Source organism: Puma concolor, chromosome B4 (assembly GCF_028749965.1).
Source record: "Puma concolor isolate L17-30 chromosome B4, mPumCon1.1.hap2, whole genome shotgun sequence".
Lineage (NCBI taxonomy): Eukaryota > Metazoa > Chordata > Mammalia > Carnivora > Felidae > Puma > Puma concolor.
Window position 1 is genome coordinate 117202523 of NC_141673.1, and position 25871 is coordinate 117228393.

Consider the following 25871-nt stretch of genomic DNA (forward strand, 5'->3'; position numbering starts at 1 on the left):
GCCTTAGGGACTATAAATGTACTTTGCAAATCAACATTCTGAGATTCATACAGCTTTGATAATTTGCACAGGGTGAGAATAAAAATCTGTGAGGACTAACAAATGCGGAACTTTAAACTGTGAATGCAAAGAATAATTGTGTTCTGGTGGAGAGAAACTTTTATGTGTTTGCATTTTTTGATTGCCCTCTTGATGCCTCTTGTCTTAAAGTAGACCAAAGACTTAAATTCTTTGCTTTCATAGTCTCTGAATACTTATCCCTTAAGTACTAAGGTAGTTGTGGGTGAGTGAACTGGAACGTGAGGGTGGGTAAGAATTTTCATATTTCATTGAGCTTACTCTTCCGCGTGCGTGAGAGGACCTACTGAGTAATTGCTGATGTATGTTTCCAGTTGCTTGTCACTGTATCAATAAAGAGGTTGCCTAAGAAATTGTGACAGAATTCACTAATGTGAATACTTTCAAATTTTCTTCAGCTATGTTTTTTTTTTAAATTTATTTTTTGATATAGCATTCTTTTGTAATTGCACCAGAAGACACAGAAAAGACTCCCTGGTTAACTTAGAACACATCAACTTAACAGTCTCTTTTAGACAATGCGAGACCTCATTTGCACCATTAATACCGGATAATTTTTTTTTCCACTAGTGAAAGAGAAATCTTTGTGAATATATTAAGTTACCACGTAAAGAAATACAAATAGATTTTTATACATAATTATGTAGTAAAAAGTAGATTAACTTTTTAAAATTGAAGTATAATTGACCTACAATATCCTGTTAGTTTCAGACGTACCTCATGGTGGTTTGATATTTTGATATATTGCAAAACGATCCCCTTAAGTCTAGTTACCATCTGTCACCATAGAAAGTCATTACAATATTATGACTGTATTCCCTATGTTGAACATTCTGTTCAGTGACTAATCTATTTTATAATTGGAAGTTTGTACCTCTTAATCCCTTCACGTATTTCACCTGCCCCTCCCGTCCCTACCCCTCTGGTAACTAGCAGTCTGTTTCCTGTATTTTTGAGTCTGTTTCTGTTTGTTTGTTCATCTGTTTTGTGTAAGAGAAATCCTGTAGTACTTATCTTTCTCTCACTTATTTGACTTGGCATAATACTCTCTAGGTCTATTCATGTTGTCATAAATGGCAAGATGGCTTTCTCTTTGTAGGGCCGAGTAATATTCCTGTGTGTGTGTGTGTGTGTGTGTGTGTGTGTGTGTGTGTATACCACATCTTCTGTATTCATTTGTTGATGTACTTAGGTTGCTTCCACATTTTGGCTATTGTAAATAGTACTTCATTGAACAGAGAGATGCATGTATCAAATTGGTGTTTTTGTTGTCTTTAGATAAATGCCTAGAAGTAGAATTACTGGATTATATGATACTCTAATGGGCCACCCAGGCACCCCTTGTAGTTTTGATTTGGATTTCCCTTATGATTTGTGATGTTGAGTGTCCTTTCGTGTGCCTGTTGGCCATCTTTACGTCGTCTTTGGGAAAGTGTCTTCAGATCCTCTGCCCATTTCTTAATCAGTTTTTTGTTTTTTGTTTTTTGCTATTGAGTTTTGTAAATTCTTTCTATATTTTGGATATTAACTCCTTATTGGCTGTATGATTTTACAGCTATCTTCTTCCATTTAGTAGGTTACCTTCCATTTTGTTGATGGTTTCCTTTGCTGTGCAAAAGATTTTTAGTTTGATGTAATCCCATTTGTTTAGCTTTTGTTGTTGTTGTTGTTGTTGCTGTTCTTGTCTGGGGAGACTGATCCAAAAAAAAGTTTAAGACCAGTGACAAAGAGCTTATTGCCTGTTTCCTTCTGGGAGTTCTCTGGTTTCAGGTCTCACATTCAAGTCTTTTAATTCATTTTGAGTTAATTTCTGTGCGTGGTGTAAGATTTTGCATGTGGCTGTCCGGTTTTCCCATCATTTATTGAAGAGGCTGTCTGTTCCCCATTGTATATTCTTGCCTCCTTTATTATAGATTAATTGAACATATGTCTGGGGTCTCTATTTGTTCCATTGACCTATGTGCCGATTTTTTTGTTTCAGTACCATACTGTTTTGATCACTGTAGCTTTGTTGTATAGTTTGAAATCACAGAGTGAGATACCTCCAGCTTTGTTCTTCTCTCTTTCTCAAGATTTCCTTGGCTATTTAGTCTCTTGTGTGGACATTTTAACAATATTAATATTTCCAATCTATGAGCATGATATATGTTTCCATTTATTTGTGATCTCAGTTTCTCTCATCACAGTCTTATAGTTTTCAGAGGATAGGTCTTTCCTAGGTAATTGTAAATGGGATTGTTTTCTTAATTTCTCTTTCTGATAGCTTATTATTAGTGTATAGAAATGCAACCGGTTTTTGTATGTTAATTTTTGTATCCTGTGACTTTACTGAATTCATTTATTAGTTTTAATAGTTTTTTGGAGGAATCCTTAGGGTTTTCTGTATATATAGCGTGTCACCTGTAAATAGTGACAGTTTTACTTCTTCTTTACCAATTTGGATGCCTCTTATTTCTTTTTCTTCCCTAATTGCTGTGGCTAGGAATTCCTACTGGGTTTGAATTAAAGTGGTGAGAGTGGGTATGCTTGTCTTGTTCCTAATCTTAGAGGAAAAGCTTTCAGCTTTCACCATTGAGTATGATGATAACTGAGGGTCTGTCCTGTATGGCCTTGATTGTGTTGAGATATGTTCCCTCTACACACACTTTGTTGAGAGCTTTTATCAGAAATAGATGTTGAATTTTGTCAAATGCATTTTCTATATCTATTGAGATGATCATATGATTTTTATCCTTCATTTTGTTAATGTGCATCATGTTGATTTGTGAATATTGAACCATGTTTGCATCTCTTGAATAAATCCCATTTTATCATGGTTATGATCCTTTTAATGTATTATTTGATTCAATTTGCTAATATTTTAGTGACGATTTTTACATCTATATTCATTAAGGATATTGGCTTATAATCTTCTTTTTTTGTGTTGCATTTTCTGGTTTTGGTATCAGGGTAATTCTGGCTCATAAAAGGAATTTGGAAACATTCCTTTCTGTTTAATTTTTTTTGGAATAATTTGAGTAGAATAGGTACTAACTCTTATTTAATTATTTGGTAGAATTTACCTGGTCCTGGGTTTTTTTTAAGTGCTTATTGAGTTTTATTACTCATAATCAGTCTATTCATATTTTCTATTTTTTAATGATTCAGTCTTAGAAGGCTCTGTGTTTCTAGGAGTTTATCAATTTCTTCTAGTTTTTCCAGTTTGTTGGCATATAATTGTAGTAATCCCTTATGATCTTTTTTGTGTCAGTTATAATTTTTCCTCTTTCATTTTTTATTGTATTTGGGCCATGTCTCTCTGTTCTTGATTCTGACTACAGGTTTATTGTTACCTTTTCAAAGAACCAGCTTTTAGTTTCATTGATCTTTTCTAATTTTTTTGCCTCTATTTCCACTGTGATCTTTGTTATTTCCTCCTTCTAACTTTGGATTTTATTTTATTTTATTTTTTCTAGTTCTTTAGATATGAAGTTATATTGTTTACTTAAGGTATATGTTGTTTTTTTGAGGGATGCCTGTATTGCTATAAACTTCCCTCTCACAACTGCTTTTGCTTCTGTCCATAGATTTTGGTATGCTGTCTTTCCATTTTCATTTGTCTCAAGTTACTTTTTGATTTCTTCTTTGATTTCTTTGTTGACCCTTTGGTTTAGCAGCATGTTGTTTTTGTCTCCATATGTTTGTTTTTTACAGTTTTCCATTTGTAATTGGTTTCTAGTTTCATGCTTTTGTGGTAAGAAAAGATGCTTGATACGATTTTAATTTCTTGAATTTATTGAAACTTGTTTTGTGGTCTAACATGTGTTCTATCTTGGAGAATGTTCCACGTGCACTTGAGAGGAATGTGTATTTTGCTTTTGGATGGAATGTTCTGCAAATATCTGTTAAGTCCATCTGGTCCAACATGTCTTTTAAGGCCAGTGTTTCCTTGTTGGTTTTCTGTCTGGATGATCTGTCTATTGATGTGAGGTCTTAAAGTCCCCTACAATTATTGTATTGCTGTTGATTTCTCCCTTTATGTCTGTTAATATCTCCTTTATATATAATATAGCAAGTGCCTCTGTGTTGGGTGCAGACATATTCACAAATGTTATATCCTCTTCTTGGATTGACCTCTTTATCATTATGTAATGCCTGTCTTTGTTTTTTGTTACAATGTTTGTTTTAAAGTCGAATTTGTCTAACAAGAGTATTGCTACTTCTGAGTATTGTTTTCATTTGCATGGAATATCTTTTTCCATCCTTTCACTTTCAATATGTGTCTTTGGAGGCAGAATATAGATGGGTCTTATTTTCTTTATCTCTTCATTCACTATATGTCTTACGATTGGAGGCATTTACATTTCAAGTAATTACTGAGAGGTATGCACTTATTGCCATTCTGTTAACTGTGTTCTGGTTGTTTTTGTAGCTCTTTTCTGTGTCTTCTTTTGGTCTCTTCCCTTGTGGTTTGCTGGTTTTCTTTAGTGTTATTTTGGGTTCCATTCTCTATTTTTTGTATATCTTTTATAGGTTTTTGGTTTGTGGTTACCATGAGTTTCATATCTATCTACCTATATATATATAGCAGTCTATTTTAAGCTGATAGTCGCTAAAGTTTGAATGCATTCTCCAAGTCTTACAGTTTTACTCTCCCCATTCACATTTTATGTTCTTGTGATCATATTTTCCATCTGTTTTTGTATCCCTCAACCGCTTATTGCAATTATAGTTGATCTTCCCATTTTTGTCATTTAATGTCCATGGTAGCTTTTTAAGTGGCTCATCCACTGGCTTTATGAAGTATTTGCCTCTACCAGGGAGATTTTTTACCTTTATTTTGTTATTTCTAGTTACGGCCTTTTCTTTTCCTTTTTTTTTTTTTTTTTAAATAGGCCTTTTGCCCAGCATGGAGCCCAATGTAGGACTTGGAAGTCATGACCCCAAGATCAAGACCTGAGCTGAAATCAAGAGTAGGCCACTTAACTGACTGAACCACCCTGGTGCCCCTAGTCACAGCTTTTTCTTAAAGAAGACCCTTTAACATTTTTTGTAAGATCGATTTAGTGGTGATGAACTCCTTTAGTTTTCACTTGTCTGGGAAACTTTTTGTCCCTCAGTTTTGAATGATAGCATATAATTTTGTTAATGATGTAAAATGACACTTTGTTCCATTTGGTTGATTTTAAAAACCTTTTTCAGGGGTGCCTGGGTGACTCAGTCAGTTAAGCATCTGACTCTTAATATCGACTCAGGTCATGATCTCATGGTTCGTGGGTTCAAGCCTGTGTCAGGCTGACAGTGCAGAGCCTGCTTGGGATGCTCTCTGCCTCTCTCTGCCTGCCCCTCCCCTGCTGATGCTCTCTCTCTCTAAATAAATAAACATAAAAAATAAGTCTTTTTCATAGGAAATAAATAAGAATTAAAAAGTAGTGTAGTAAATTTAAAAAAGGAAACTACTCTAACATTTTCCAGGCTTCAGGATCCATGTGTCCTTTTTCCTTCCTTTTCTGTCTTTTAAAAATATTTGGAGTTTTCGGGCACCTGGGTGGCTCAGTCGGATAAGTGTCCAACTCTTGGTTTTGGCTCAGGTCGGGATCTCACGGTTCTAGGATTGAGCTCCGCATTGGGCTCTGTGCTGACAGTGCTGAGCCTGCTTGGGATTTTCTGTCATCCTTTCTCTCTGCCCCTCCCATGCTCACTCGCTCTCTCTCTGTCAAAAAAAAATTTTAAGTTTTTTTTTTTTTTCAAAGAGTGGCTATAAAATTAAAATCCAAGCAATTCTTTATGAAAACTCAGCGAAAAGGTCATACCTAGTTGAGGGAATAATTTTTCTATAATTTTTCTATATCTATGCATCTATATCTATATCTATGCGTCAGCTGTTGCTCCTGGAACTTATTTTCTAGATGTTTCCACATTTTAAATGGTTGTAAATAATAATTCCATAAATATATCATTTTTTTCATTAGTTGAGTATCAATACCATATGTTATCTGTTTATTATTTTTACATACATGTGTATATAAACGCATACACACATTTAATATATATAGATATAAATAAAATTTTTAATTTTTAAAAAATGTTTATTTTTGAGAAAGAGATCAGAGTGCGAGTGGGGGAGCGGCAGAGAGAGAGGGAGACACAGATTCTAAAGCAGGCTCCAGGCTCTGAGTTGTCAGCACAGAACCTGATGCAGGGCTCGAACTCATGAACTGTGAGAAAATGGCCTGAGCCAAAGTTGGACGCTTAACCGACTGAGCTACCCAGGCTCCCCCAAAATAAAATTTTTAAAAGTAAAATGCACATATACACATACGTGGGTATACCTTGATGAAAAGTCACACATTCAATACATCTGTGTAGATAACACATTTTGGAGAACATTTTACAAATAATGTTCCTTGTTTGTGCAAGAGGAAGAAACACCGATTCATGTCATGAATCTAGACGTACACTTTCGGTTGGCTGAAGATGTCTGGTTATTTCTCCCTCAGGTGTTTTTCTGACTCAGATGCTCAAGGTCAAGCTATGTGTCCTAGAATATTGGCATCTTGATCATCCGTTAGTCTGCCTGATTTTCAGAGGAGAGTCTTGACCTTGCCTGTTTTAGTTTCCCCAAAGCTGCAGTGAGCTGGCTTTTTATTCAAGTCTGCATTCCTGTAATGCTCCTCAGCTTTATGGAAGAATCTTAGCTCTGCTCTTAGACTTCCTGTTAAGGCAAGTGGATTTATATTTGTCTTGCTACTCCAGACATGTCCCTAAGGGAGGATAAACAAGCTCCCTGCCACCCAGTATTTATCAATGCCTTGTTTGAGAGAAGCAGTATCGAGGGAGATTGCTCAAAAGATATGTAGCTCATACATTATACGAGATAGTTCTTTTATTTTTTATTTCTTTTATAATTTTTGTTTAGTTTTGAGAGCGAGACAGAGTGTGAGTGTGGGAAGGGGGAGAGAGAGAGAGAGGGAGAGACAGAATCGGAAGCAGGCTCCAGGCTCTGAGCTGTCAGTACAGAGCCTGACTTGGGGCTCGAAGCCCCAAACGGCAAGATCATGACCTGAGCCAAAGTCAGACCTTTGGCTGAGCCACCCAGGTGCCCCTATGCTAGTTTTAAATATACTTCAGGATCAAGTCAGATAAGCAAAAGAACAGCATCTTGATATCATGTTTTATTGACATCTAACATACTTTTACTGAATTATTACTTGATGTGGTATTAGAAGGTGTTGTCATGGCCAACTCAGGACATCCCCTAGAGGTGTTGTAGATCCTCTGGCTCTGTCACCTGATATTTTTCTTTCTCAGTGCCAGCAAATGGGATCGATGATCTGTGACTGTCATCTATCTGTCCTTAAGTAAAGTATTCTTCTGGGGCGCCTGGGTGGCGCAGTCGGTTAAGCGACCGACTTCAACCAGGTCACGATCTCGCGGTCCGTGAGTTCGAGCCCCGCGTCAGGCTCTGGGTTGATGGCTCAGAGCCTGGAGCCTGTTTCCGATTCTGTGTCTCCCTCTCTCTCTGCCCCTCCCCCGTTCATGCTCTGTCTCTCTCTGTCCCAAAAATAAATAAACGTTGAAAAAAAAAAAATTTTTAATAAAGTATTCTTCAAGTTTCACTGCTCCTTTCAGAATGATAGTCTGTACTTCTGCAAAGAGGAAAGGCATAGTTCAAATCTTGATTCAGTCTCTTTTGCTTAGAAACCGTATATGTGAGCTTTTTTGTGTCTTTTTCAATTATGTACATGCAATTAAAATTTTTTTCAATATTTTATTGATTGATTGCAGTTTTCAGGTTCACAGCAAAATTGAGGGGAAGGTACAGAATTTCCCATCTACTCTTTAACCCCCGCATATCCACAGTCTCCCCTATTATCAACACCCCCCCCCCCGCCCCCCAGTGCACTGGTACATTAAGAGTTGATGAACCAACATTGAGATATCATAATTCCCCGAAGTCCATAGTTTACATTATGGTTCATTCTTGGTGTTGTGCATTCTTTGGGTTTGGACAGGTGTACAAGGACATGTGCACATCATCATGGAGTCGTGCAGTGTGTTCCCACTGTGCTCTGCCTAGTTATCCCTTCATCCCGAGCCCTGCAACCACTCGTCTTCTTACTGTCTTCATGGTTTTGCCTTTTTCAGAATGTCATATACTTGGAATCATACAGTATTATAGCCCACTCATATTGGCTTCTTCCCCTCAGTAATATGCATTTAAGTTTCCCCCATGTGTTTTTGCAGCTTGAGAGTTCATTTCTTTTTAATGCTGAATAATAGTCCGTTGTCTAGATTACCACAGTTTATTAACCCCTTTACCTACTGAAGGACCTCTTGGTTGCTTTAAGGCTTTGGCCATTGTGACTAAAGCTGTTACACAGGTCTTTGTGTGGACATAAGTTTTCAACTCCTTTGGGTAAATACCAACAAGCATGACTGCTGGATAGTGTGTTTTCTTTTTTGACGTTTGTTTATTTTTGAGGGAGAGTGAGCGGGGGAGAGGCAGAGAGAGAGGGAGACAGAGGATCTGAAGTGGGCTCCACACCGACAGCAGAGAACCTGATGCGGGCCTCCAGCTCACAAACTGTGAGATCATGACCTGAAGTCAGATGCTTGACCGACTGAGCCACCCAGGCGCCTCTGTCGGATGGCGTATTGAGAGTGTGTTTAGGGGCACCTGGGTGGCTCAGTCAGTTGAGCGTCTGACTTTAGCTCAGGTTGTGATCTCTCTGTGAGTTCAAGTACCACGTCAGGCTGTGTGCTGACAGTGCAGAGCCTGCTCGGGATTCCCTCTCTGCCCCTCCCCTGCTTGCACAAGCGCGCGCTCTCTCTCTCTCTCTCTCAAAATAAATAAATAAACCCAAATTCTAAAAAAAAAAAAAAAAGTGTGTTTAGTTTGGTAAGAAACTGCCAAACTGTTTTCAAAGCGGCTGTACTGGTTTTGCATTCCTGCCAGCAGGTGAAGGAGATTTCCGGTTGCTTCACATTCTCACCAAGATTTGATGGTGTTGGTGTTTCGGGTTTTGGCAATTCATGTGAATGGGTCATGGTATCTCATTGTTACTTAATTTGCATTTCCCCAATGACATATGACGTGGAGCATCTGTTTGTAGGCTTATTGTTATTATTTGCCATCTTATATCTTCTTTGATGAGATGTCTGTTAAACTCTGGCCCATTTTTTAAATTGGATTCTCTGTCTTAAGAGCTTTTGGGGTGCACCTGGCTGGCCCAGTCAGTGGAGCATCTGACTCTTGATCTTGGGTTCGTGAGTTCGAGCCCCCTGTTGGGCGTAGAGGTTGCTTGAAATCTTGAAAAAAATATTCCACATTTTTGTGTACTTTGTATAACAGATCTTTGTCAGCCGTGTCTTTTACAAATATCTTCTCCCAGCCTGTAGCTTGCGTGAGTCTGTTGATACTGTCTTTTGCAGAATGGAACTTTTCGTTTTTAGTGAAATCTGGCTTGGGGCACCTGGGTGGCTCAGTTGGTTAGGCGTCTGACTTCGGTTCAGGTCACCGTCTTGAGGTTCTTGGGTTTGAGCCCCGCATCAGGCTCTATGCTGACAACTCAGAGCCTGAAGCTTGCTTCGGATTCTGTGTCTCCCTCTCTTTCTCTGCCCCTCCCCTGCTCGCATTCTGTCTTTCAAAAATAAACGTTAAAAAAAAATTCAATGAAATCTGGCTTATCAATTATTTTATTCATGGGTTGGGCCTCTGTGTTGTATCTAGAAAGTCCTCACCCTACCCGAGGTCATCTAGATTTTCTCTTGTGTTATCTTCTAGGAGTTGTATAGTTTTGCCTGTTACGTTTAGGTGTGTGATTCATTTTGTGAAATATTTTGATTCATATAATTCTTTAAAAAAAATAGAATATACCCAGTTGCAGTTCATGATGAAGTAAAATGATTCCGCCTTTAATCACCTGGTCTGTTTCTACTGATCCTGCCAGCCATTTAGCTTACTGTTGTACTGAAACATCCAAGAGGCAGATGGTTGGGGGCCGTCCCACAAGGAGATCCTCAGTGTCCTTTAATGTCACTAGAGGAAAAGTAACGTGCACTTAATTCAAAGGACTGTGGTCTTCCAAATGGCTCTCAAGCATCATAACTCTTTCTCAAAAACAGCAACCCAGACAGTATAGCTGATGTTTTCTGATAAATTCCAATTTGGTAGGTCTTTGCCTCCCTCAAAGACTAGCTCTGACGTCTCTTAGTCCTTGAAGCTTGTCACCCTCTTGACTGGCCATGTCAGAGTCTGGTGGCATCTCCCAACCTAGAGCCATGGAATGGAGAAACCGTTATGGACCTTGGAAATCATCGGATTAATCCCTTTAGCCTTTATCGGGGAAAACCAGGCCTGGGGGACTATAGGGCTGGCTGTGGCCGTGTCACTGTTATTAGGAGAACCCCGGAACCAGGACTAGACCCCAAATTCCCAAAGTCCAACTCCCATCTCTTTCCATTCTGGTGTCCCATCCTTTTGGAATGCTTTAGTCTTCTATACTCTGAATCAAAGTTTCAAATAAGATGATCTGTGTTTTGTTTGTTTTGTTTTTTGCAATTTGAAGGACTCCTTACTGGTTTTGTCTTTAAAATATTCAAACTTTGTGGATCAACCTCTGTGGATAATTCATGATTTTATGTTGGTGGGGATTTTGTTAAGAATGATGATGGATTGGGGCACCTGGGTGGCTCAGTCGGTTAAGCGTCCGACTCCAGCTCAGGTCATGATCTCGCGGTCCGTGAGTTCGAGCCCCGCATTGGGCTCTGTGCTGACAGCTCAGAGCCCGGAGCCTGTTTCAGATTCTGTGTCTCCCTCTCTCTCTCTGACCCTCCCCCGTTCATGCTGTGTCTCTCTCTGTCTCAAAAATAAATAAACGTTAACAAAAATAAAAAAAAATGATGATGGATTCAGCTAAGTGATTTTGCTTCTTTGGTATCGAAGGAGGACGGAGACTTATGCTCAAATTGGTTCGTCCTAAGCCAGACTCGTGAAGTTTACTGAGCATTTACTGAAGTCAGGCCCCTTCTTGGGCATTGAGGACGTGGCATTGACCAAGCCCCATGTAGTACCTGTTGTCATGGAGCTTTCCTAGGAAGGAAGCAGCAACCCCTAATTGGTTCTCCTTCTGCACTCTTAATCCTAGAGCAATGGAATTGGAACAAAGGGGAAATGTCTCTTCCCTCTGACAAAGCTCCTAAACCAGTCAAATGTACAAGGTTTTATACAAATGGAGTAGTATTTATATAACCCCTGATTCCATAGACTCAGCAGCCCAGAGGAACGTGTCTTGACCTATAGACAGTATGTGGTATAAGCAGAACAGGAGCTTTAGAATAAACATGCCGAACTTCTTAATCTCATCTTCTATAAATGTGAATTGGGACCAATAGTAGCTTGTTAGGAATATCCAATGAGATTACTAAGGTGCACGGACTGGTGTAGCGAGTGAGAGATGCTCAGTAAATGGTCACTGCTATTGTTGCTCTCATGAAGTTCACTATAGTTGAGGAAATAAAGATCAGTGCGTGCTTAGGTTTTCTTCCCATAGTAGTGCAATTCTTAAGTCTTTTTTTGTTTTCTCGTGGCACAAATTAAGCTCCTGGGGATAATACCCTACTTCCAAGAATGTATCCAGGAAACCAGCTGAAATCCCACCTCTAAGGAAGGAGCCCAGGAATGAGGGTGACATCATTATTGGGAGGTGTTGTACCCAGTGGTTAAAACCTGGGCTGAGTCTCCATGGGCAAGCTACTTAACCCATCTGGGCCTAAATATTCTTATCTGGAAATTAGGGATAAACATATATTACCTATTGGATAGGGTTGTTATGGAAGTTGAATGAGTTTATATGGGTGAGGTGCTTAGAAATACTATTTTTTGTTACTGAGAAAATCTTGATTTTTTTTTTTTTTAATTTTTTTTCTTTTAACATTGATTTATTTTTGAGAGACAGAGAGAGACAGAGCACAAGCAGGGGAGGGGCAGAGAGAGAAGGAGACCCAGAATCCGAAGCAGGCTCCAGGCTCTGAGGTGACAGCACAGAGCCCGACGTGGGGCTCGAACTCGCAAACCGTGAGATTATGACCTGAGCCGAAGTCGGACGCTCAACCGACTGAGCCATCCAGGTGCCCCGATTCTTTTTTTTTTTTTTTTTAAGTTTATTTATTTTGAGAGAGAGTGCACAGCACAGGAGGAACAGAGAGAGGAGAGAGCGAGAATCCCAATGCAGGGCTCGATCTCATGAACTGTGAGATCATAACCTGAGCTGAAACCAAGAGTTGGACGCTTAACTGAGTGAGCCACCCAGGTGCCCCGAGATCTTGATTCTAACAGGAGTAAATCATAAGCTTCATTCAGTAGTTACTTGGTAACAAATTTCAGTCTCCTCTTAATACACCAGTTCCTTAGGTCCTGTTCCCCTTCCATATTTAAATGCTGTCTGAATGGAAGCATTACTTTTGTGTTTTTTATTATGTAGATATATACACTACGGTTTGTGATTAGGGAACACTTTTTTTTGCGGTATTATTAAAATAAAGATGTATCAGTCTGGAATTAGAAAAAAAATATTGCCTTTGCAATAGTTGATTTTTTTTTTTTTTTTTTGAGAGCTTGAATGCTTTATTCATTGTAACTGTCAGTGGGTAAGTACAGGTGACTGAATGCGTGAGGAAGTCCTGATAGTTACAGGAAGAAAAAGTCCTCTCTCGAGTAAAAGTTAGATGTAACCAGAGATGGATTTGTTCACTGTTATTAGTAATAAGTACAGTTGTGTGAGTCTAAACGATAAGCCCCTAACTTTGCCTCAACTCTTTAAAATTACAAGTGGTTTTTAGGCACTTAAAAATTAAAACACAGACAATAAAATGGCTTATAAGGCGCAGTATGACCTAACTCCTCTATTTCCTTCCTGATTTTATCAGAATTTCTCTGTGGCTCATTGTGTTCCAGCCACGCTTTCCTTCCAGTGTGCTGGGCCCTTCCTCAGAACCTAAGCTCAGGATGGACCTTCTGCTAGAATTCACTCCTCTCTTACCTGACTGTCCTCTGCTCACCCCCTTAATTCGCGTCTGTTTAATTTCACCTTTCGGAGAAACTTTCTCCTGTTAAAAAACAAAATTCAGCTAAGTAAATTTGAAGATCTAATTGGCTTTATTAAATGATTCAAGAATTGGGGGTGTCTGGTGGCTCGGCCAGTTGAGTGTCCAACTTCAGCTCAGGTCATGATCTGAGCTGATCATGGGTTCGAGCCTCACGTCGGGCTCTGTGCTGGCAGTGCAGAGCCTGTTTGGGATTCTGTGTCTACCTCTCTCTCTGCCCCCCCCCCCCCCCCGCCTCAAAAGTAAATAAACAAATAAACATTGAAAAAAAAGATGACAACAGATAGTTCCCTAAGGTCACAACAGAAGTACTGGCTTTTTGTTGCTATTTTTAAAAAAGATTTTTTTAATGTTTTTATTTTTGAGACAGAGAGAGGCAGAGCATGACAGGGGAGGGGCAGCGAGAGAGGGAGACACAGAATCCAAAGCAGGCTCTAGGCTCTGAGGTGACAGCACAGAGCCCGACGTGGGGCTCGAACTCACAAGCTGTGAGATCATGACCTGAGCCAAAGTCGGATGCTTAACCGACTGAGCCACCCAGGAGCCCCATTGTTGCTATTTTTAAAGACCCGTACACTTGAGCCAATAGGTTAAAGATGCAAAGAGTAAAACTGGGTAAATGTTTCATATATATATATGTATATATATACATATATATATATATATATATATACATATATATATATATATATATATATAAAACATATATATATATATATTTATGTATGGACTAATTAAAGGGCAGAATTAGGAGGTAAGGCCACATCAAAATGCCTTTATACCTAAAGCAATAAATTCTTTGAATTTCAGTGTAGAACCCAATGTGGGGCTCGATCTCACAAACCGTGAGATCATGAGATGAAATCAAGAGTTGGATGCTTCACTGTCTGAGCCACCCGGGCACCCATGTTGTCCTCTTTTTATGCATAACTTCCCAATGGGCTCTGTGTCCTGAGCCCTCCTGTTTCTTCAGCACATAATCATGGTGCGTGACACTGATGTTTCCTTCCTCTCTGACCACTTTCTATTTGCAGAGATGTTTCTACCCGGTTCTACCTTCTCACCCACAAACTCCGCGCTAATAAAACTGGTAGAGAAGATGTCTTCTAAACAGTATTTTTATATTAATATTGACCACATTTCTACTGTTGTGCCAGGAAATTAATCTTTCAGATGTGGTTCAGCACATGCCCTTTCCTTCCTGCCCACCACCCCGCCCCCCATATAAACCCCTTAGGCTGGCATTTAAGACCATGCTTTTCTAATCTTATCTCCCAGTTTCGTTCCAACATTTACCTTTTATTTTATCCCAACTGTAATAAACAGTTTCCTTAACATGTCTTCTGCGTCCCACTTCCATATGTTTGCTCAAGCTGCCGGGAACGTCATAGATTAATACTTTGGCTCTGTAGCCAGACTCTCTGTACTTGTCTTTGATAGCTTGAAATTATGTAGTTTTTAAAAAACCCTCCAAGACCAGGGCTGGTGTCCGTCTTGCTTATCTCCACTCTTCAATCCATGATCACGACAGACGCCAAGGCGGGTGGGATTTAAAGCTCAGCCCCTCATTTGCCATGAGAACTGGTCCTCAGCCACCGGTCTCCAGGCCGAGCACTGGGTGTGCCCATCGTACTTATTTTCTTTGCTAACCAGACCGGCACCCGGTTCTCGGGTCCCAGTTGCTGCTCTTAGTCCCAGTCCTCCTTAGGACAGGGCTCCCCTCGGGTCCCCGCAGCCCTGTCTTCTCTGGAGACGCCTTTTCTGGGGACTGGAGCCCCACCTCTGCGGTCAAGTCCAGGGCTCAGGGCTCCATAGAACTGCCTTCCCGAATGGTCAGCCTCCTCATTACCTGATTCCCAAGTGTGGCCACACCTCCTAGTGATGCTGTTTTGGATTGGTGGTGGGGTCCGAAGCCGACGGCCAAGAAAGAATTCTTGTGACATTTTTGGTGCGAAAGGATGATAAAAATTTTAAAGTTTATTTAGTTTTGGGAGAGAGAGGGAGAGAGAAAGAGCGTGAGTAGGGGAGGGGCAGAGGGAGAGACAGAGACACAGAATCTGAAGCAGGTTTCAGGCTCTTGGCTGTCAGCACAGAGCCCAATGCGGGGCTCAACCTTGTGAACTGTGAGATCATGACCTGAGCCAAGGTTGGATGAGGCTGAGCCACCCAGGCACCCCTCAAAAAGGTGATTTTATCAAAGCATGGGGACAGGACCCGTGGACAGAAAGAGCTGCCCTGGGGTTGTGAAGAGTGACTGATCATGTATACCTGGGAGTTGGGGGAAGTAAGGAAAAAGGGAGGTCTCCAGAAGGACTTTCTATGCTAATGAGGGCTCAAAAGCTACTGGAGACCTTGTTATTGTCAAGTTGGGGTGGATTTCCCTCCAGTAAGGCATTAACATTAAGACAAGATAGTTGGGAGTTTATTGGAGGAATGTTTTTACTCTATCTCAAATATTTGTCAATGGGCTGCAGATTATAAAGAAATTTAATTAAAAAATGTTTTTAATGTTTATTTTTGAGAGAGAGAGAGGAAGAAGGGGGGGGGGCAGAGAGAGAGGGAGACACAGAATCCGAAGCAGGCTCCAGGCTCTGAGCTGTCAGCCCAGAGCCTGACACGGGGCTTGAACTCAGGAATCGCGAGATCATGACCTGAGCTGAAGCGGGACGCTTAACCGACTGAGGCATGCGGGCACCCCAAGAAATTTAATTTTATTTGTATTTTCATCTTGCCTTTGTTCCCCACATCACCGTGGAGGGGAGGGTGATCTGGGGGCTCCAGGAAATTAAGTGTGTCGGTTTCTGGAGGTTCGGCTGTTGATAAGATTGCCTGTTTCTTGTAATTTATTAAGACCGTTGTAAACTGATGGAGACTCGCGTCTTCTATGGCTTTGATCTCTATCAGTTAACCATTTGTTTTCCGTTTCCTTTGTTCTTTGGCGGCCAGGAGTGTCTGAGGAGTGTCACACGGGTCCCACTGGGGAGGGTGGCTGGGCATTTGCAGGGTGTCAGCTTGCCCTGTGCTCCCTCATCACTGTTGCTTGATTCAACCTGAGGGATTTGGAGGAAACACTCGTCTGCCATGTGTCTCCTCGCCCTTCAGTGGTTCACTGCAACACCACCTGACTTCTGGTACCAGACGTGTGGGTTCCACACATCCGGCGATTCTGTGGTACCAGTCCTGACGCTGCCGGGACATAGCACCAGACTAGTCCCACCGGAGTGTCTCTCTCCTTCCCCTCCTCCGATGCGAGTGCAGGGTGTCCCCTGTGCTTCTGACTCCCCAGCCGTGCATCAGAGGTTCCCACCACCCCCTCCTCAGGTTTGATTAATTGGCTGGAGTAGTTCACTGAACTCAGGAAAACAGTTTACTTACTAGATGACCAGTTTATTATAAAAGCTATAACTCCGGGGCCCGGGGAGGCTCAGTCGGTTAAGTGTCTGACTCTTGGTTTGGGCTCAGGTCGTGATCTCACGGTTCATGAGATTGAGCCCCGCATCGGGCTCTGCGCTGATCATGCAGAGCCTGCTTGGGTTTCTCTTTCTCTCTCTCTCTCTCTCTCTCTCTCTCTCTCTCTCTCTCTCTCCTGCTCATAGGCATGCCACACTCTTTCTCTCTCTCTCTCAAAATAAATAAACATAAAAAAAAAAGATACAACTCAGAACAGCCAGATGGGAGAAGATACATAGGGCAAGGTATCAGGGAAGCATCGTGGAGCTCCCATATCCTTTCATGGGGCACCACTCTCCCCACACCTCCACGTGTCCACCAACCTGGAACATGTTTGTGTTCTGTCCTTTTGGGCTGCCTTTGGTAATTGGATTCCATCTCTAGCCCCTCTCCCCTCCCTGGAGGTCAGGTTTGGACTGAAAGTTCCAACCCTAATCATTTAGTTGATTCCCCCTGGCAACAAGCCTCCACACTTAGGGGTTTTCTAAAAGTCACCTCATTAACGTGAACTCTGGTGTGTTTTCAAGGGGTGTGGAATGCTATGAATAACAAAAGACATCTTTATTGCTCTTAATCACTTAGGAAATTCTCTGGGTTTTAGGAGCTCTGTGCCAGGAATCAGGGAGAAGACCAAATATATATTTATTACCAATCACAATATTGTTTCAGGGTCGTTGAGCACAGCGGCCAAGAAAGAATTCTTGAGATGTTCTATGGTGCAACTCAGTAAGTGTGTTTGAGTAGCACGGTGATAGGACCCATGGGCAGAAAGAGGTGCGTTTTGGCTGTAAGAAGCTGGTGGTTATATGCTGAGTGCTTGAGGGGGAAGAGACTTGCAGGGAGTATTACATCATCAATGTCTTCGAATTTCTACTCCTAAAACTACTCTTGCAAGATTTCTCTGGTGCCCATCATTCAGTTCGATATGAACAATTGGTGCGATTTACAGGCAGTCAGGAGATCCTTTGCAACCAGCGCTTGTTTGATCCATCTGGGAAGTATGCAGAGGATAGGCTTCTGGGCTAACGGTGAACATTCTTCTGCTTCCATCCCTCATCATCTCCCCGCTGACCAGTTTTTGGTCCTTCAGTCTTTAAGGTTGTTGAACGCCTCATCTTCTGTGACTTCTTCAAGCTCACAGGGGTCATAGAGATGTCTCAACCTATGGACCAAACTTCGTCACCATCTGTCCCTGCAGCGAACTATTAGAAAAGGTCATTGCTTTAGAGTCCAGAGTGGACATCGGGGTGAATTTGTTTCAGGTAGTAAGACTCATCTGTGCGCTGAGTGAAGGAATCAGGAACTGCTTGCATGCACCTTGGCAATAGAGGAGAAAAAAGCAAAAGAGACAACACGTGAGGATTATGATTATAATGGAAATAGGAAGAGCAGTGAGAAGACTCTCGAGGGTGAACCATAGTCCACCTCCCAACCAGGAGTGTCACCGGTCATTAAGTGACAAGGTAGGGTCTTTAAGAGCACCGGTTTCCTTCTTCCAATCAGTAATCCTGTCATATTTTTGTCAGAATCTGGAATGCAGACACAACCCTCCTCTTTGATAATGGGACACATTCCTCCTTGTACGGCTGTCAAGACATCCGATGCCATTCTGTTTTGTAGAACTGCTTTACACATTTGAGTTATTTCATTGACAATGTAATGAGACTTTGAGAGTCGTTTAAGGCCTTCATTGTGTATGTAGCAAGGGCCTCTGTGTGTCACATTGATGCAGTTTTGGAGTGGTGGGGGACTTCGGGAGCTGATGGCCAAGAGAGAATTCTTGAGACATCTTTGGTGTAAAAAGGTGATTTTATTAAGGCACGGGGACAGGACCCATGGGTGGAAGGAGCCTCACTGGAGTTGCCTAGAGTGACTGATTATATACTGTGGAGATGGAGGTAAAATCCAAAAGGATTTTCATATGCTAAAGAGGACTCAGAAGATACTGGAGGCCTTGTTACTGTTAAGCTAAGGTGGTTTTCCCTCTAGTAAGGCATTAAGACAAGACAGGAGTTTATTGGAGGAATGTTTTACTCTGCCTACCTCAGATACTTCTCAATGGGCTGAATTTATTTAAAATTCTCAAAGAAACTTAATTTTATTTACGTTTCCTTCTTGTCTTTATTCCCCACATCACCATGGAGGCGAGGGTGATGTTAGGACTCTAGGAAATGGAGTCTCTGGGTTTCTGGAGGTTAGGCTATTGATAAGATTGCCTTTTTCTTGTAGTTTATTAAGACATCTGTAAACTGATTGACTCGTCCTGTAGGGATTTGTCCTGTAGGACTGTGATCTCAATCAGTTAACTGTTGGTTTTTCCCTTTCCTTTGTTTTTGGGCAGCCAGTAGTGCCTGAGGAATGTCACATATATCCCACCTGGTTGGGGGGAGGGGGTTTGTGGGGTGTCAGCCTGCCTTTTGTTTCCTTATCAATATGACATCTTCTAAATCTACTGATGGAAGAAAAATAAATGTCAGATGGTCATACCCATGGGACACGGATCTTGTCTTTCATTGTCTTAGCTATGGAAGATTAGCTGAACTTTTGATAGTCTTAGTGCTACAGCCCTGCATCCAGCCATAATCTAGCACATGTTCCAGTCCAGCCTGGTGGAAGCCATGGCCACAAATTTGGCCCATGTCACCATTGTGTCCCATTAGGTGCTGGCCATCTCATGCCTGGTCGCCTTGTCCAGTCAGTAGCAAAAGAATTGATTGATGGCCTGTAAAAAAAAAAAAAAAAAAAAAAAAATGGTACAAAGGCTTCTTGGGGGGAGCCATCCTATTTGGTGAGTACTGTTGGGCCATGAATCAAGGGTATGGTTTTTCTGTTCCCAGCATTAAAGGGCCTTTTGGTTTATTTGTCCTATTGTGGGAGTAAGCCACATATATCCATCTGATATTTGTTATAATCCTTTCTAGGTATATCAATAGGAAGGACTATGTAGTTGGGGAATTCATTGTTGTGAGCCTATCTGTGGGTTGGCATATTCAATTACAATGTTGATGGTTTGAGGATAAGAGAAAGGCTTCTTATGGCCTGGAGAGTCCCATGTGACATTGACTATAGGCCAGCATGAAACATTCTTTTTAGTAATAGAAATATCCCTATATGTGCTGGTGTTGGGGTGATGTATCCTATTGGCTATGTATTAATGTAAATAATGCCAGTCTGCACTTGGTCATGGAGAAACCCACTAAGGGAGGCCTGAAGTGCTTGATACGGATGGCAAGTCACACACATTCAGCACAAAGATTGGTTTTGTAGCTCAGCGTAATGTTGTGCCTATTGTAGCAAAGAGTTACCATTTAGGTATCGTGTGGAGAGAGCAAGTGAAAGAAAAAAAGACCTTCATTTTTTCCTATCTTGCTGTTTGAAGGGGAATTTGAGGTTTTCTGATGGTTCATAGGAATATGAGGGCTCATCAAGTCAGTTCATTGTCATCCTGTGTTGAAGGGGGTAGGAGTTAAATTCTAGAAACATGAGTCCATGTCAAGTGGCCTTCTGATTTGCTGCAGTGGGAGTGCTTGCTATGACCCTGTAAGGTCCTTTCCACTTAGGAAGGCAAACAATGCAGGAGAACCAATTCCTGTCCTTTAAATAGACTAGTTCTGTAGGGTGTACTTACAAAGAATTTTGAATTTCATTAGGGTCCAATTTTGGCCGTACTTTATTAGCAGCTTCATTAAGAGTTTCATGGGTTAATCCAGACTCAAATGAAAAGTGTATCAGGGGCACCTGGGTGGCTCAGTCGGTTAAGCTCAGGTCATGATCTCATGGTTCATGAGTTTGAGCCCTGTTTCTGGCTCTGGGTGCTGACAGCGCGGAGCCTGCTTCGGATCCTCTGTCTCCCTCTCTCTGTCTTCCTCTCTCTCTGCCCCTCCCCTGCACATGCGCGCGCGCGCTCTCTCTCTCTCTCTCTCTCTCTCTCTCTCTCTCTCTCAAAAATAAACATAAAAAATGTAACAGATTATTATAATCTGGGTCCAAAGATAAGTCAATGGTAAGGAAGGGTCTACCATATATTAATTCAAAAAGGCTTAACCCTCAACTTTCCCATGGGGTGGTTCTTATTCTTAAGAGACCTACAGGTAAAAGAATTATCCAGTTTTCTTGTGTTTCTAGGCTCATCTTAGTGAGGTGTCTTTTAAAATTATGATTAGCCTTTTCAACTTCGCCGGATGATTAAGGGTGCCAGGCTTTATGTGAAAAATACTTAATTTTAAGGGCTTAGGCTACCTGTTGAGTTATTTGGGCTGTAAAGGATGGGCCATTTTCACTTTGAAGAGGTTGAGGGAGTCCAAACCGGGGGATGATTTTCCCTTAATAAAGTCTTTGTTACTTCAGTAGCCTTTTCTGTCTTACATGGGAAAGCTTCCACCCATCCAGTAAAGGTATCTGTCTAGACTAATAAATATTTATATCCTTTACAAGGTGGCATTTGTGTGAAACCTATTTTCCAGTCTTTCCCAGGATATGTCCCATGTCTTTGGACAGGTGTTAAAAGAGAGAGTGGTCATAAGGTACCTTCTGGATTTACCTGGGCACATATTGCACAAGATTTACCTGCCCTTATCTATCTATCTATCTATCTATCTATCTATCTATCTATCTATCTATCTAGAAAGTGAGCGTGAGGGAGGGAGGGGCAGAGAGAGAGGGAGAGAGAATCCCAAGCAGATTCCACTCTGTCAGTGCAGAGCCCAATGTGGGGCTCAAAGTCCTGAAACTGTGAGATCATGACCTGAGCCGAAATCAGGAGTTGAAGGTTTAGCCAACAGAACCACCCGGGTGCCCCTACATGCCTTTTTAAAGATGCTCTTACTGTTTCCGATTTTGTGTCTCCCTCTCTCTCTGCCCCTCCCCCGTTCATGCTCTGTCTCTGTCCCAAAAATAAATAAACGTTGGAAAAATAAAAAAAAAAAAAAAAAAAAAAAAAGATGCTCTTAATCCTTTTCCATCAAACACCAGTTTGGTGAACTTCCGTAAAGCTTCTCTTCCCATATGAGTAGCCTTGTGCAGGCCTCTTGCGAATTTCCACTGATTTTCCTTAGGGACAGAGATTTTTCCTTTATCATTTTTATACCCTAGGCCATTTTAGTGTGTCCTTTCCCAAGTGCTCAGGTGTTCCCTAGAGTGTAAGTGGGAACGACAGTGCTTAAGGGATTAGAGAGCGATAGAAGACTCCTGTAACTAGTTCAGTTCCAGCTGCCAGTTTGGCTGCCCAAGTGGTGAAATTGCTTCCTTTGGATCCTAAATTTTCTCCCTTTTGATGCCCTTTAAGATATATTACAGCAGTTTCTTTAGGGAGATTAACTGCTGCTAATAGAGTTACAGTTTTCGGTCCATATTTAATGGAATTATTACTAGTTAATAATCCCCTTTCCTTGGTTCAGTCGATTAAGCGTCCGATTCTAGATTTCGGCTCAGGTCTTGACCTCACGGTTCGTGAGTTCGAGCCCCGTATTGGGCTCTGTGCTGACAATGTGTAGCCTGCTTGGGATTCTCCCTCTCCCCATTTCTCTACCCCTCTGCCACTGAAGCTTGCGCGCTCTCTCAAAATAAATAAACTTAAAAAAAAAAAATCCCCTTTCCTTCCAGATGGTACTATATGCCTTCAGGCATGGAGGCATATTTTGAACTTGTATATGTATTAATTCTTAGGCCTTTAGCTAACTGAAGAGCTCAAGTGAGACCTATCCGTTCTGCCTCTTGACCTCAAGTACTGGTCGGTAATGGGTTGGCCTCAGTAGTTGAAGTCAAACTAATAATCACAGAGCCAGCCTTTCTGTCTTCCTTGTGTAAAACTACTACTATCTGTAAATCAGCCTTCCGCAGCATTATCTGTGCCTTGACCCTTCAGATCCAGACGGCTGGAAGAGACTGATCCTATTACCTCTTTCCTGTCATGTTCAGACACAACAGTAGCCTGGTTTTGTCCAGGCATGAGAGACGCTGGGTTTACGGTTTGACAGGTTTTGGGAACACTATCGGGGGAGTCTAAAAGTATAGCCTGATAATTCAGTGAGTCCGCCCCTGTCATTCACTGATGGATGGCCTTTAGTTTCTAAAATTCCTTGAACCCGATGAGGAGTCCTCACTGGCAGGGGCTGTCCTATTGAAAATTCAGATGCTTCTCGTAAGGTAGGAGCTGCGACTGCTCAGAGGCGTGCTGGCCGTCCTCAGGCCACGTTGTCAACGATTTTGGAAAATATCCTGCTTCCTGCGGGTCTCCATTCATGCCTTAGTGTTTGGGCTGTGCTCCTAGGGCTTGGCCCTGTTTTTCAGCAGTGAATAGGGTAAATGACTTTTCTAAGTTTGGTAGAACCAGAACCTGGGAGAGTTTAGGTTTTAGTTGTTGAAAGGAGAATTTAGGTGTTAGTTGTTGAAAGTCGTCCTGTTGTTTCTTCCATTTTAAAGGCTCTTAATCTGGCCCTTTAGTGGCCTCATACCAAGGTTTGACTAAGACTCCAAACCCTGCTATCCATAGAAAGCAAAATCCAGCCATTCCAGAAAAGGTTCAGAGTTGTTTTTTTTTTTTGTTTTTTTTTTTGTTTTTTTTTTTTTTGTGTGTGGCAGGAGGTCCCAATACTCTTATAGCTCTTTTTCTCTCGATTGACAGGGAACGATGTCCAGCAGTTGATTTCATATTCTTTTTACTAAAAAAAATTGTTTTTTTAATGTTTGTTTATTATTGAGAGACAGAGCATGAGCATGGGAGGGGCAGAGAGAGGAGGAGACACAGAATCTGAAGCAGGCTCCAGGCTCTGAGCTGTCAGCACAGAGCCCGACGCGGGGCTCGAACTCACAAACAGCGAGCTCATGACCTGAGCTGAAGTCAGACACTTAACCGACTGAGCCACCCAGATGCCACTGACTCCTATTCTAAGTACAGTACCTTCTGTTTAGAAATTTGAGCCTTTTTAGATGATGCTCAGTATCTTCTCTCCAAGAAGGACAATGGTAGAATTATAATCCGAGATGTCTTTCGTGGGGTACATATTGCAATATCATCGGCACATTGTACTGTTGTTCTCTGAGGCAACGTAAGGTCCCTAAGTTGTCTACTGGGTGCATTGCCAAACAAATGGGGACTTGCTCTAAATCCCTGCAGTAGGACTGTCCACGTAAGCCAGCGTGTTTGAAATTCCCCTTCTAGTCCAGTAATTTTAGGTTTAGAAAGACGAGTCTGGCTGGCGTGCTGAATCAGGACAGAGTAAGTAGCTCCCGTAACAGTAAGAAAACAACGAACTTCCCTCCCACGTCCAGGGTGACCTGGGGCTCGGGCATCTTGATGTTTGCAGGAGCCGGACCAGCCCCAGGGCCCCATCATGTCATCTCCTCAGGTTGTTGCTCTTGGGATGGAAAATGAGTTTCTGTCTTACTCTCTCGAGATGAGGGGAGTCCCTTTTCCAGTGTCCCTGTGCCTTGTAAGTGGGACACGGCCCTGGCAGAGAGCGTTCATTTGGATATTCTTTACTCCAGCGTCCACACCTATAGCAAGTGGTCTTACGTGAATTTCTGTCTCATGATGGCTTCTTCTCTTGCCCCTGAATAGCCTGGTGGTGTGGGGGACCCACACTAGTGGCCCCCAATATTTGAGCCTGTGTTCTGCCCTGTATCTTAGCCCTTGGTTCTCCTGTCTTAGAGCTGTATCTCTGTTAAAGACTCCAGCGGCCACTTCCAGCAGCCTCTGGGTTGGTGTTTGAGGGCCTGGGGCTGACTTTGCCAGTTTGTGGCGAATGTCTGGTGCCGACTGGTTCATAAAATGAATATTTAGGACAGCCGTCCCTTCTGGTGTGGTTGGGCCTACATTTGTGTATTTATGAATTGCTTCTACTAAATGGCCCTGAAATGAGGCAGGACTTTCATCATTTGCCTAGGTTACTTCCTTAATTTTATCAAAACTGAGGTTCATTCCCTCCACCAAACAGGTGACCATGTGGTCTCTTCTTTCCCTGGCAGGTGTCTCCTCTTGGTAGTTCAGTGGGGCTCAGCCTTGGGAACGGCGTCTCTTCCTACTGGTTAATGATTTCTGTCCCTAGTTGCCAGCTCATCTATAAATTCCTGTGCCCCAGCCCAAATTTGGACCTTTTTCCTGCTGGGGTACAACAATGCATTAGAATAATGTAGATACCCTGCCAGGTTAAGTCAAATGTTAGAGACACTTGGTGAAATCCACCTATAAACTTGGATGGATCCTGTGAGTATCGTCTTACTTGTTTTTTCATTTGAGCCAGATCTGGAGCATAAGAAAGAATTTTTTAGACATTGTATGGTACAGTTTAGTAAGTTTATTTGCATAGCATAGGGACAGGGCCCGTGGGCACAAAAGGCTATAATTTTTCTGTATGCTTCGTGTGCAAGGGGGAGGAGACATGCAGGGAATATTAGATCGTAAATGTCTTCTTTGAATGTCTACTCATGAAACTACTTTTGCAAGATTTCTGTGGTGCTTATCATTCAACTTGATATTAATAGTCAGTGAGATATACAGGCAGTCATGAGACCCTTTAAGGATGTAGCAACCAGCACATATTTTCATGCTCCTCAGAACCATGAAGGCTAGAGGCTAGAAAGCTTTCTGGGCTAAACGTAAACATTTTCCTGCTTCTGTCCCTCAGCATTGCCACATACCCTCTTTTGAAAACTTACTACCATTGCTTGAAACATGCCTAAGTTTCCCATATTTGTCAGATGTTTCCCTTGCTCCTGTTTTTCTTAAGAAAAAATACGATTCAAATGGTTAAAAAAAAATATTCTTGAGACTTGTTGAAAGTAAGGGAGACTTCATTCAAGGGAGGCCATCGTGACGGTTGTGGGGACCACAGCAGTGGGGTCTTGTAGTGAGATAGAGGTTGGACTCCACTCTGAATGAATGTGAGCCCGTGGCAGTTTATAGCCAAGGAGCCGGGTGGAGGTCCCCGGATGGGAAATTACTAACAGGAAGCATCAGGGGTGAGGGGGTGAGGGAGCGAGTCTGGCTCAGCCGACCTGACAGGATTCTTGCTGAAGGTAGGCCACGGTGGTCAGACCTCACCTGGGGGTCGGTGGAGGATGAGGACCCCAGTTAGATCCTGGGGGGTGGAAGAGGGTCTGGTTAAACTGATCTATAAGGATTCTTGCTAAAATCGGACAATGCACAGAGGACTGTGGAGGTCCAGAAGTCGGACCCAGTTGAGAAAGAATTCAGGGGGTCCTGAGTTTGGTCAGTGAGAAAACCTTTGTCACTGCTTTGGCTGCAGCTTCTCAGTCTG

General features: G+C 42.0%; 1 protein-coding gene and 1 pseudogene across 6 annotated transcripts in view; one reads left to right on the forward strand and one right to left on the reverse strand.

Moving 5' to 3' along the window:
• The window catches only part of MPP7 (MAGUK p55 scaffold protein 7), a 293878-nt gene that overhangs the window by 23411 nt on the left and 244596 nt on the right, over positions 1-25871 (forward strand). The window lies entirely within an intron of this gene.
• On the reverse strand, positions 19020-22524 carry LOC112867951 (endogenous retrovirus group PABLB member 1 Env polyprotein pseudogene; annotated as a pseudogene).